This window comes from Meles meles, chromosome 10 (genome assembly GCF_922984935.1).
Source record: "Meles meles chromosome 10, mMelMel3.1 paternal haplotype, whole genome shotgun sequence".
Taxonomy (NCBI): Eukaryota; Metazoa; Chordata; class Mammalia; order Carnivora; family Mustelidae; genus Meles; species Meles meles.
Window position 1 is genome coordinate 20,265,472 of NC_060075.1, and position 14,250 is coordinate 20,279,721.

The window sequence follows — 14,250 nt, forward strand, 5'->3', positions numbered from 1 at the left end:
TTAAGTCAATAAGCAAAATACTAGCACTTCTAGAATACAATATAGAAGAATAGCTTTGTGACCTCAGTTAAGGAAAAATTTCTAAAACAGGATACCAAAAAAAAAAAAAAAACACCATAAGGGAAAAGGTTGATAAATTGGATCACTTTAAGCATTTCTGTTCATCAAGACACCATGAAGAGAGTGAAAAGGCAGGCCTTAAAAGACAAGATACTTGTGAAGCATAAGCCAACAAAAGGCTCATATCCAGACTATATAAAGAACTACAAATCAGTAAGAAAAAGGCAACTGAACAGAAAAATGAGCAAGAGACTGAAGCACTTCACAGGAAGTAAATATCTAAATGGCCAATAAGCATATGAAATGTACTCAACAACATTACTAATTAGGGAAATGCAAATTAAATTCACAATGAGATGCCGCCATTTACCACCAGAATGGCAAAAATTAAAAAGATGGAAAATATGGAGTGTTGACAAGGATGTGAAACAACTACCTTCTAATACATTGCTGGTAAGACTGTAAATTGGTAAACCTGTTGAGAGATGATTTGGCATTATCTGTTAAAGCTGAACATACTGCCTTAGTTACAACAAAACTATCATAGATGACTGGGTGGCTTAGAACAACACAAATTTATTTCTCAGTGCTGTGGAGGCTGAGAATCCCAAATCAAAGTACTGGCAAATTTGGTGTCTGGTGCAGGCCAGACCAGGTTCTTAGATGGCCATTTTCTCCAGGGACCCTGAGTGGTGAAAGGGTCAAGGAGGCTCCATGAAGTTTCTTTTATAAGGGTACTAATCGCATTCATGAGTGATCCATCCCCATGGCCCAGTCACCTTCCCCAAGGTCCCACTTCCAAATATTGTCACACTGGAGATTAGGTCTCAACATTTGATTTTGGGAGGACACATATCCATTCTGTAGCACATACCCATAACTGATGACCTAACAATTACTATGCCTAAGTACATCCCAGAGAACATCCAGTAGCATTCATACTAGCCACAAAATGGAAACAACCAAATGTGCTTTGTAGTAAAAATAAATATGGAGGCATATGGAATATTACACATTAATACAGATGAATGAATTATGGCTACATGTAAAAATGGGAGATTCTCACAAACGAGGAAAAGAAGTATTAAAGAATACATACTGTATGATTCCATTCATATAAACTTCTTAAAAAGGCAAAATACATGATAGTGTTTTTGGATGGACGCTTATGTGGTAAAACTATAAAGAAAAATGACGTGTTAGCATAAATGAATAGTAGTTACCTCTTGGGATTGGGGGTTACTGATGAGAAGGGACACAAAATGGGTCTTCGAGGATCCTGGTAATACTCTTTATTTGCCTGGGTGGTGGATGGATCTATTTAATTTATGATAATTCATTGGGCTATACATTTATGTACTTCCTGTGTCTTATACTTTACAATAAAAAGTATTCGAAATAAATTTAAACAGGTTTAAGACTATCCCTACAACAAAGCCATTTCTGCTCCCTTGACAATATCTACCAGTTAGTAACTGACACTTGTTGAGGGGTATTTTGAGCCCAGCACGGTACTGATCATTTTATATGCATCATCTCTTATTGCAGTAATCCTATAAATTAGGTACTTTTATTATTCCCATTTTACAGATAAACTGAGGCTTGGAGGGGTTAAGTAACTTGCCAAAGGTCGCAGCTAGTAAACTCAACCCAGTCCCGTTCTCCCCAGAATTCTGGCTCTTAATCGCTACATGGTCCCTTTTTTTGCACATGCCTCTTCCTGCTACCAAGACCTTCAGGGCACCCCTGGTTAGTGTAAACTGCCATAATGGACCCCCAACACACAGCCTCTAGTCCAGTGCCTTGTACAATATAAGCCTTCGATAAACATAGCTCCATTCTTTTCATCCACTTGCTCTCATGTACTGGTTGCCCTAGTGCAGGATTTTCCAGCCTGTGCAGAGTTACCGAGGTTTGAAGCAGAGGAAAAATCACAGAAAGCCTCCTGCCTGTGGCTGATGCTAGTTTTGCTTGCTGGGGTTTGTCAGACAAATTCCCAACTTCCTTTTTTACCCTCCCTGAGCTCCAAGACATCTGCTTAACTTCATCGTTTTCCCTCCCTTGGCCTGCCACCCAGGAAGCGATTGCTGGAGAAAAAGCCAGGCTGCGTGCATGCCTGCTGCTTCTGCCTCCGGAGGGTGTCCCAGGTGCATCTGCTCTGCAGGGCCTGGCTGGGCCAGGAGGGTGCAGGGCACAGAGCCCAGCCATTCTAAATAAAACTCCTACTGCCACATTGCTACTGCTTTCCCAAGGTCTCCTGAGGCAAGAAGACTTCCAAAGAACAGTAACTTGGTTTGGAAGTCTCAAGCCATATTTAGTGGTGACTGGTCACTGCCTTGAAAGCCAGAGCTACTCAGTAATGCAGGCACAGAGCAGGTGCATGGGGCTTTGTGAAATATTACCAACTCTGGCTTTGCACTTGCCCTCACTCTGCCCTTTTCCTATTGCTAGAAGATTAAAAATAAACAACATCAAGAGAAGAAATCAAATTCTGAGAACACTACACATCATTTCCTGGACAATTTTTACCACCATCTCAAGTTATCCAAAACAGCTAATTTTTTACAGTTCTTCACCTCTCCTGAACTGGCTCTTCCTCAGGGTTTATTTTGATAACCTGCACCACCTACCTCATGGGTCTGAAGTCTAGAGGTCCATAGACTCACCTCCGGCCACCCTCCCAACCCACCAACCCTTGCCCGCCTTCAAGCACTATCCATTTAGCCCTCAGAGTCCTTCAGAGCCGGGAGAACTTGGGCCACTGCCTGGTTTATAGGCTGCTTGAAGTCACATAAATAATGTCCTTAGAGTGAGCATTCTAGGTACTAAAAAGATTATGGCTGGTTTCTAACATCCTTCGGGAAAATCTCTATAAATCTGTAGAGGGTAGTATAAGAAGGGCAAGGTCTCTTCCGTGCTTTTTTTCCATAATCTCACGCAGACTTAATGATGTTCACTGTGACCTACCTGAAAGTATTTTGAGTTTGTTCAGTTTCAGGTGGCCGGGTGTTTTCAGGGGAAACTTGCCTTGCCTTCCCAGCTGCAAGGAAGAATCTTGAATAACCTAAACCAATTATAGCAATTCCATTTTCTTTGCCAGTGATTGGCTTAGTAGTGGACATGTGATCTAATTCTGGCCAATGAGGTGTGGGAGCTTTCTGGGTGCTTCCAGAAGGCTAAGAGGGACAATAGTGACGCTGGGTTTTATGTCCGCTGTTGGCTTTGGATGTTGCTTTGTGAGCACCCAAGACTGGAGCTTGGGTGCCCACCTGTGATCACGGAGCAGCAGGCCTGAGGACGGAGACGGAGATGTGGTGGATAACAGAGGTAAAATGTGGGAAAAGTCTATGCATCACCTAAGACTGGCCTACCATTAGACTTCTTGTTAGGAGAAGTGATACATTTGTCCTAGTCATACATGTGGTTGAACTGGTTTTGCTGTTACTTGGGCTGAAAACCTGCTCCATCTGCATTTAACACAGATGCAGCCTTCCTCTCCCACTTCCTGTGCTTCCCTCACGAGAACACCAACTTCAGGCTAGCCTTGGTTTTTGTTGTTGTTGTTGTTGTTGTTTTTAAGCAGGGGTTGGTATTCTAATGATATCCTCACATTCAGTCACCTCAGCCTCTTTCTTACCAAATGCTTGCTCGAGGTTAGACTTGTAGTCTCTAGAATGGGACAGTGTGAAATGAATTCCCCAATCAGTTACATCAAAATCACATGGGAAATGAGCAGAAGATCCAGAGAAGATTTACAAATGGGCAATAAGTGCATGAAAAGACCTTCAATCTCACAGATCATTAAGGAAACGCAAATCAAAACCACAGTGAGATACCACTTCCCACCCCCTAGGATGGCTGTGATCAAAAAGGACGCTAGCAAGTGTTGGTGAGGATGTGGAAAAATGAGAACTCTCGTATGCTACTGGGAAGGTGAAATGGTGCAGCTGCTCTGGGAGAGTCTGGACGGTCCTCAGAGGGTTAAACATAGTTACTGTATGAGCCAGCAATTCCGCCCCTAGACATAGACCCAAGAGAACTGAAGACCTAGGCCCCCGCAAAGACTTGTACATGAATGCTCATAGCAGCTTTATTTATAATAGTCAAAAAGTGGAAACAACTCAGCTCTCCACCACCTGAAGAATGAAGAAACAACATGCGGCATATCCATAGAGTGAATTATTATTTGGTAGGAGAGGAAATGAAGTTCTGCTTTCATACAAATGAGCCCTGCCTGAAAGCACGCTAAGCAAAAGAAGCCAGTCACAAAGCAACATGTGTTGTGTGAATCCATTTATATGAATGTCCAGAAGAAGCAAATCCACAGACACAACAGAGTAGATAGTGGGTGCCAGAGTAAGTGTTAGGGGGATGGGGACTGACTGCTACAAGGTACAGGGTTTCTTTTTGGTGGTAACAGTTGTACAACTCTGAATATACTAAAAGCCATTGAATTGTGTCCGTTAAATGGGCGAGTTTTATGATGGGTGAATTATGTCTTAAAGATGTTTAAGAAAGAAATCCAATTAAACCGTTTTTGCTTTCTGAATTTACAAGAATTGGAATTGCTCCCATTCGTTTGTTAAAAAGAAATAATGTAGGCAAAAACATTTGCTCTATAGGATAATAATAAATGTGACTTTTATGCATCTAACACACACACACACACACACACACACACACACACACACACGGGGAGTTTAAATTACAGATTCCCTGGGCATCTCCTGAGCCCTACAGATCGGATCCTCTGAGAGTGAGGTCAGGGAATGCGCAGCTCCCCAGAGACCCTCCTCATACTCAAGTTTGCCAACTGAGAGATGAGAGGAAATTTCTGGCCTTCAGAATAATAGTTCCTGCCTAGCAGAAGGTGCTTATTTGCAGAAAGCGTGCTGAGTGCTGCCTACATAACCATAGCACCATGTATCATGAGGACACAGTTATGACAGAGATCACAGAGTCACAGAACTTATCTTGAGTTTTGGCTCTGTTAACCAGAAGGCTGTGTGAACTCTGAGAACTTAACTTAAACCTCTTTGAGTCTGTTTCCTAGTCTGTAAAATGGGGATAAGAATATTGTCCCCAAGGGGGCTGATGTAGTCACAGTTAAGCGTCTGAGGTTCTTCCTACAGTGTCTGGCTCCCAATAAGTGTTTATCAGAGTGGCATAAAAGAGTTGGTATATTCTAAAGTATGTCCTTACATCAGTGTAAGTCTTAGGAAAACACTGTTTGAAGGGCTTTACCTCAAGGGCACACAGAAATGTCTTTGCTGAACTGTTAGCCATATGGTGAAGTCCGTAGAATATAAACCCTGTGAGAGCAAGGCCCTGTTTTTGACTCCATGCTGTGTTATCACTGTCTGGAGAGTAGCTGATTCTTAAATATTGAGTGCATGAAGGATGCAGGGTTTTTTCGGCAGTTGTTGTGAGTTAATGTTTCCTGAGTCCCTTGCCATAATGTGAGGAGCTCCATTTGCCTGACTGGACACCCGGTGTCTTAGTTGGCTTGAGCTACCATAACCAAATACCAATGCCTGGGTGGCTTAAACAAGAGACATTTATTTCTCACAGTTCTGGAGACTAGGAAGTCCAAGGTCCTGCTCCGACTGATTTTTTGCCTAGTGAGGTAGTTCTTCCTGGCTTGAAGATACCTGCTCTCTCTCTGGCCTCATAGCTGTGTCTCTTTTTCTTATAAAACCACTAATCCCATCATGAGGGCCCCACCCTCGTGACCTCATCTAACCCTCATTACTTCCCAGGGGCCCCGTCTTCACTTACCATCACGTTGTGGGGAGGGCTTCAACGTTTGAATTTGAGGGACCCAGTTCAGTCCATAACACCTGGTTCTTCCTCCACCCCCAACTCATCAGCAAATATCTGTGCTTCTTCCGACACCGCCTCCTTGCCCGGCCACAGCTAGACCTGCCAGAGATCTGCCTTTCTTGCTTCTGCCCACTCCTCACCCCCAGCCCTGGCCAGCTTTTCTTCATATTATGGCACCTGTGTGCTGCCCTGCTCAGCTGACCAGATCTAATCTATAAACTCACACTAGGCGACATTTGTAGAGCTTTGTGTCGGTCCTGATAAATCTTTGCTCTCCAGTGTTTCTGCTAATGCCACCCAAGAGAATGCCAGCGGACATGGAAATATCTTTGAAAAAATATCATTCTGTAGAGCAAAGTCTTTGTTAGAAGAGTTGGCATGCTCTGCTTGGACTGGCTGAGCCAGTGGCTCCACATTGCACAGCCTTTCCCATCGGTACATCCTTGTTTCGTTTGCTGTAGATTATCATCAGGAGCGGAAGTCAACAGTTGTGTCTCCGGAGCCTCAAGGAACAGCTTCTGTTCCTTCTCTCTGCCAGCAGCGCTGGTTAACAGGCTCTGTTTTCCAACATGCCTCACTTGGTGATCTGCCTTGGGTTTCTAACCTCTCCCTCCACAGATTTTTTGCTTTCTCTCTGAGGATTGGTGTTTCCTGCACCTCCCAAATTAGTAGCATCTGTGAATTTCATCACACACTGTTTGCCCTGCTTCTCCCAGCTCATTAACAGACGTTGACATGTAGACCTTCTCCATCATGGCAGGAGAGACCACCAAGCTGCCATGAGCTCTGGGGGAGGTGGGGAGGTGGGGAGGTGGGCCTCTGCTCAGATGGAGGTGACTCCTGTCCAGAAAGAAAAGTTGGAGCATTCTAGAAGCCAGTGGGAGCTCAGAGAGTCAACAGTGGATAGACGAAAGAGGCCCCCTGCCCGTTCAAGTGGTCTGGCTTTTCCCTCAACTTGAGCAGCTCTCCCCAGGTCTGAACTAGGGGGCTCAGAGGCAACAGAGTATCCCCTGCTCCTGTCAGTGAAGTGAGAGGCCACATGTCCTGGCTTTCTTCTTGGCCCAGAGGCTCCTACCCAGCAGACAGCCTTTGCTGCCCACTGTATCTTCAACCTGTTCCCAGGCATTGTTTTCACTATGTTAGCACAAGACCTTGCAGAAGGTAAACACCCAGATGTTTGAGTGACGTTATCTAAGTCTATGAATCAACTTATTGTCAAAATATGACATCAGTATTGCCAAACTGGGGGAATTCCAGTCAAAAGCAAAACTGGACAGTTAAGTTGGCCTGTTTGGTTTCAAAATGGGAACACACCAGTTTCTTAATCTTTAAAAAAATAGGAACAGCTTATTAAAATATCACCTATATGCCATACAGTTCCTCCTTTTCAAGTATACATTTCAGTGTGTTTTAGCGTAATCGCAAGGTTGTGCAACCATCCCCACAGTCTAATTTTGAAGCATTTTCATCACTCTGGAAAGAAAACTTAAGGCCTTTAGCAGTCATTCCCCATTTCCCACACCAATCCTCAGTCTCTGGCAATCATGAATCTACTTTCTCTCTCTCTTGAGTGCCTTGTTCTAGACGTTTTGTAAAAATGGAATCCTCCAGTGTGTGGCTTCTTTCAGCACAATTTGCTGAGTTTGCAAGTTTCACCCCTGCTGTAGCATGGGCCACAACTTCATTTCTTCTTATGTTCAAATAATATTCCGTTTATGAATAGACCACATTTTGTTGATGGAGATTAGTGTTTCCAATTTTTGACTATTAGGAGTAATACTGCTGTGAGCTTTGGTGTACAAGTTTTTGTATAGACTTTTGTTTTCATTTCTCTTGAGTGCACACTTAGGAGTGGAATTGTAGGGTCCTATGGTACCTACCTATGCTTAATATTTGGAGGGACTGCCAAACTTTCCAAAGTGGCCCCACCATTTTACATTCCCACCAGCAGTATCTGAGGTTTCTAATTTCTCCATATCCTCATCATTACTTACTGCCTTGTCTATCTTTTTGGTCATAGCCATCCTAGTTGTTAAGTGGTGTTACACTATATTTTTGATGGACATTTCCCTGATGGCAAATGATGTTGAAAATCTTTTTGTGTGTTTACTAACCATTTGTATATCTTCTTTGGAGAAATGTCTGTTCCGATTCTTTGCCCATTTTTTCACTTGGGTTACTTTTCACTGCTGTATGATTTCTTTATGTATTTTGGAAACAAATTCCTTATCAGATAAATGATTTGCCCGTATTTGCTCCCATTGTGTGGGTTGTATTTTCACTTACTGGATGGCATCATTTGCAGCACAAAACTGTTAATCTTTATGAAGTCCAATGTATTTGTTTTTCTTTTGTTTCTTGTGGTTTGGGCATCATAGCTAAGAAACTGTTGCCCAAATGAAGTTATAACAATTTACTCCTATGTTTTCTTTTTAAAAAATATTTATTGGTTTATTTTAGAGAGCGAGAAAGAGGGCATGCATGAGCAGGGGGAGGGGCAGGGGGAGAGGGAGAGAAGCAGACATCCTGCTGAGCACGGAGCCCAGCGCAGGGCTCCATCTCAGGACCCTAAGATCGTGACCCAAGCTGAAATCAAGAGTTGGATGCTTAAACTACTGAGTCACTCAAGCATCCCACCTATGTTTTCTTCTAAGAGTTTTATAGTTTTTGTTTTTACATTTAGGTCTCTGACAAATTTTGAGATGATTTTTGTATATGGAGTGAGGAAGGGGTCCAATTTCATTCTTTAACAGATATAGTTGTTTTGAAAGATGAGAATAACTCTGCCCTCTTTAGTCTGTGCTGGATCATGCCCTGGCCCATCGCACCTCTCTGGGCATCTAGCAGCAAGTGAAGTGGTGCGGAGATGCCATCTGGGGAAAGATGTGCATGGAGAGTATGCAACTAAAGAGCCAAAAGACTGAAGGACCAGCTTTGGATTTTAACTGACAGCATCTCTTTTGCACCACCCACTCTCCTGGTTGTTAATTTGGGAGCAGCATTACACTGGGAGTCACTTGGGACTTTTTAAAAATATGAAATGTTAAGTTGTGCCTCAAAGTTTGTGTCCTTGGCAGAATCCTGCCTGGGGGAAACCACTAAGGCATAGTCCCAGACCCCGTTCTAGGTATTTTACCTGCATTTGCTCATGGATCAAGGTAACTGTGAGCCCTGCTTTTCAGGCCCATACATCTCCCCTTCAGGGAGGATGGTGGAAGCAGTAAGGGGGAAGAAGGAGAGTGGAGGACAGTGATGTTAGGGAAGGGGATCCAATTGAGGAAGAAGGTGGCATGTGTGGAAGAGAATGTTGGGATAAAGGAGAATCTTAGAGCAAGTCTACCAGGGCTGCTGAAAGGCTGTGTGCATGCAAGTGTGTATGGAGGTGCATCTTGGTGTCTTTCTCATCTCTTTGCCTCCTCTTCCTCCCAGTGCTCCTGTGTCTCTGCTGCTCTATGCTGCTGCCGCCCAGGGTGGGCCTCATACTGTGGGTACCCACCCTGCTCTGCCCTCGTTCTTCAGGGAGTTCTCCTCCCTCTCAGCTAAGTCACTAATTATCTAATGAGCTCATCTAAACTTCAGCTCTGGGTTAACCAAACCAGATGGTTTATTTGCATTTTGGCTTATCTGTCTTTAAAGTGCTTTAAAGCCTTTAAAGGCTGGGCCAGTGTCAGGGCTGGTACCACCTTGTATTGGGGGAGAGAGAAGGAACCCTTCAAAGCTAAACCATTTTAAAAGCCTGGCTCCCAAACCCAGAGCAATGAATCAAGCTGACGTGCCCCCAGACCCTAGTCGCTGCCTGTCATGGACCTGCCCCAACCTACAGTTGACACGAGATAAGAAGTGGAAAGAACACTGAACAAGGGGCCAGGCTACGAGGAACTAAAGTCCTGCTGAGTTGCAAACTACCTTTGTGCCCCTGGGAGTTAAGTCCTTGCCTGGCCTCATCTGCCTGGGAAACATGAATGACTTGACTAGACTCTGGCTGGGTCCTTACCACCCCGCCCCCACCCCCAGCTCTGGTTTTCCTTGTTGTCCTCCTAGGCAGGGCTGGCCACTCTGGGTCCTGCATTGAGCTTCCATAGCCAGTCTCCTCCATCAGAAACAGAGGTCTGCACCTTTCTCTTCCATTTTCAGAGCACATGGGTCAGATATACCTTGACCATCTCTCAGGAGAGGGAGCTGCTGGGACAGACACTGACTAGCTCTGTGAACTTGAGCAAGCTCTCTAGCCTGTTTTGCTTCTGTTTCTCTATCTGTGTAATGGGGATGGTTGTTGTGAGGATTAAGTGAGTCAGTCATAAAGCTCTCTGAACAGTGCCTAGCACAGGGTAAGGGTTAACCATGAGCTCCCATTATCGCAACCACTGCTGTTGTGCCTGTTTCCAGCTGATCCTGCACACAGCCTTCCCTGTCTACCCTGGAAGGGCTGCCGAGTGTCAGACCATGCTGCTGCCTTGCTCTCCATTTCCCACATTGTGAGCTGAGTCTTGCTCTGTGTCATGTCCTTCAAGCTCCCCGGCCTTGGCCTTCCTTCCTCTGGTCACACGGGGACACACGTAAGTCAGACTTGGGATATCTGCATGTCTCAGGTGGGGAAATCCACATATCTCAAACCTACATTTCCATACCTACGGAATCATTCTTGAACCCACAGTTTTCAGTACCTTCCAGTATGTTGTATCTCTATCTGGTAGACTACACATTGAGATTTCCTCCTCTGTTCCCTTGGTCCTCCACGGTCCACTCTTGATTCTAAGTCTTTAACTGTTGGGTAGCAGATTATTTTAAATCATTTGTTTTGGCTAGTTTATAAATGATGCCTATTTGGAAACTTGGAAAACGCAGGAAAGTGAGATAAAATAAGAACAAAAGTTGCTGATGTTTTGTTTATTAATCCTTTAAGTGAAAATACACTTGGACATGAACAATGACATGATTCCATCCTTTAAAGAGATTTAGCGGACAGACCACCCTTAGAAGGACCAAAAACTGTGAAATGGATACCCATGGAAAATCATTACTTTCTTTGACAGTATGTGTTATGATGATCTTTGTATCCAATAAAATCATTATTTCTTCCTTTAAAAAAAAAAAAGAGATTTAGCTCACATATTTCTAGTGACAAGTTTTAAGAGAGGAGTTAAACATGCTTATTTGACGATGATAGTAGTTTTAATTCCTTTTAATTCAATAATCCTTTATTTCTGTCATAGTGAACAAATGCCCGCTGTACTCTTAGCTAACGATAGTTCTACATCCTGCATCACTTTCTCTCTGAACCAAGATGTTGATGGAAAAATTCTTTGCATTGTCAGATGCTGAATTAAATTTATACCATCTTCCTCACTGAAGGACTTTTCAGAGCTTTTAATGGTTTATGTAATTTCCCAGGAACGACAGGCTCTATCGAGTATTGGCCAAACTTGACTATGGAATAGTCCCACACCTGTTTTTTAAATGTGCATTTTAACATCTTGCTGGGAGTTAGGATTCCCTGCGACTCCATGTGAGAAGCACCACTTTATATTAAGTCCGTCCAACTTTTCACCTGTTCACATCACACCCCAGAGCCAGTAGCACAAGATTACCTGGGGCTGAGTTGAGGAGCAGCCTAGAGCCGTTACTGATTTCTGGGTGGAGCAAACCTGGGGTGAAATAGAACAGTGGGTGCGCAGTAGAACACAGGGCTTCATGCCTAGGCAGTGCTGCTCAAAAACTCCATGACTTTGGTTAATCGCAGCTGGGGTTGTTTGCTTGCCTGCAAACTGGGGATAAGATCGGCCTCCCAGGGTTGCTGTAAAGAATAAATGACATTGTTTATGAAAGTGCTTAGTTAAATCTAAAAGCTCTAGACAAGTAATTTGAAGGTGTTTATTAGTATAGGAACAAACCCAAAAATTGTAACCTTGTTAGTGTTGTGTTTTATCAACTTGGCTCGTGCCTGGTGCTCCAGAACCCATAGGCCTTTCTAACCTGACAAACAGCATCCTCACTCTCTAGGACTTCCTGGAAAGAGACACAGAAGCGCCTGCTCTGCTGTGCCAAGCCCACCCTGGCCCACCATGGGAACCCACTCCATTTGTGTTGGAAACCTCCCTGCTCAAGGATACCCAGCTGCTTGGCCACGAGAACCACTGCTGCACCTGTCCTGGGGGTAAGAAGTAGCCAGAGCACCAGGAGGCCACCCCTCCCCTCCCCACTCTCACTCTGTCAGCTGGTCCTCACAGAGCTGGGGCCCCAAAGAGAAATAGCACACCAGCAAGCACTCAGTGGTGGAAATTGGAAGTGCAGCTCCTGCCAGTGGTCCTCTCTCCATCTGGTGGGGCTGGGCATGAGCCGCCAACTTCAGAGTCTCCGTTTCTCCATCTGCTAAAATGTCTGATAACGCTGACCTCATGAACAGTTCTGCAGACAAAAAAAAGAAAGTGTCAAACTTCTGCCCTGCAAGGGCTTCATTTTAGTGTGGGAGGAAAGATTCACCCTCTGAATAAGAACAAGTGACTTTTTTGTGATGAAGGAGCTGCCGTGAAGCAGAAGGTGACACCTGCACACCGCTGTATGGCTACCTCAGCGGGCCGTGGCTGAGGAAGCCAACACCGTGGTGTGGTGGTGTTCCAGCTCGGGAGGCTGTGACAAAGTACCACGGACTGGGCGGCATAAACAGTTATTCTCTCATAGTTCCAGAGGCTACAAGTCTGAGATCAGGGTGCCCGCAGCGTTGGGGTCTGGTGAGGGCTCCCTTTCTGGCTTGCAGACAGCCGCCTGCTCACCAAGTCCTCACAGAGCCTTTGCTCAGTACCCATGTGGAGACAGAGACTCTCTGGGGCCTCTTCCTATAAGGCCGCCAACCCTGTCAGACTAGAACCCTATGCTGGTGACCTCATCCAACCTTAATTCCTTCCAAATACAGTCACATTGGGGTTAGGAGTTCAACATATGAATGGGGGGGGGGTGCACGACTCAGTTGTAGCAGACGGCAACGAGGTTGAGGCTGTGCACCTGTTCCCAGGGGATCAGTTGACTCACCCCGGTTCTAGCACAGGTAGCTCACAGCATGCTGGGGTGTGGATTTGATGCAGACCATCCTAACTATTGCATTGGCTGCAATGTCAGGTTAGACCCCTAATCCTTTGAAACCCCTAGTGTACCCCTTACTTTGAAAGATGAGGAGATCGGGACTCCCAAAAATAAAATGATACTCTTAAGGTCCCACAGTCCAAATCCTTTATTCCCTCAGGGATTGCCATTTTAAGAATGTGATTTCTGAAAAGCCATGCCCATGTAAGCCACATTGAACTTCTTCCAGGACTGTGTGTTTCCTGTATCCCAGGCAAGTGTTCACATTTGATCTTGCTTAATGTCAGGCCATTGTAAATCAACTTTTAGCAGCCCCCATGATGAAATCTCAAGGCAGGGAACCCCAAGCCCAAACTGTTCTCTTCCTACCTCCTTTGCCTTAAAAGCTTATGGAACCTTCAAGGAAACCGTAGGGCTTCTAAAATACAAGGAGGAATTCACTTAGTCAAGTCCGACGTCTGTATTCGAGAGACAGGCCCAGAGGAAAGTGAGCTGCCCAGAGTTGCACAGCAAGGACAGAAAGTTCGCTTCATGCCAGGAACAGAACCAAGATCTCCATTCAAAGTCTTGAGTTCTTCCAGTTCAGAAGACTCCAAACTCAAGCAAGTGTCAGAATCACATGGGTGTTTAATATAGGTGTCTTTTCAGGCATGACTTCAAAGAATTCAATTCAGGTGGTCCAGACGAAGGCCCTGGTATGGAGATATTTAAGAAAGCCCACATGACTGACGTGGCTGCTCTAGCTAGCACCAGGTGCTTGTGTTCAGGCTGTGCAAGCAGCTTGATTGAAGCCAGCAGTATGAGTCTCTGAGGCTTTCAGGCCAAGTTGTCGTTGGCGTTTTATGTCCCTGTGGCACTAACAGTTCTATTCTCGATTCCACCACAGACCTGAAGGGTGATTCCTAGAGCTGGTCCACAGCGTCCCTTGTTAGACTCAACCAGAACGTTCCCAACACGTTCCTATAGGTGGAATAACAGGTGCAGACAAGCGATCCCACTAATTATCGCCATCTGGATGAATAGACTAAAAAAAAAAAAAGTCCCCCAAAAATATGTGATGGAATTTTCCTCTCTTTGTTTTCTTATTTCTGGTGGCTTAAATACTGTGTTTGGTTTAAATACAGGCATGATTCGACCACAAATATTATGGGCAGAAAAGCCAGCATAGCAGACTCAGTGGAAAGACTGTTGCTCTCAGATAGGACATAGAAACGGTGCTTGCCGCGTCGGCAGGTGTCCTGTCTCCTTCTGGTATGTGTCACCTCCCTCCTCCGTGGGACATCTCTGCAG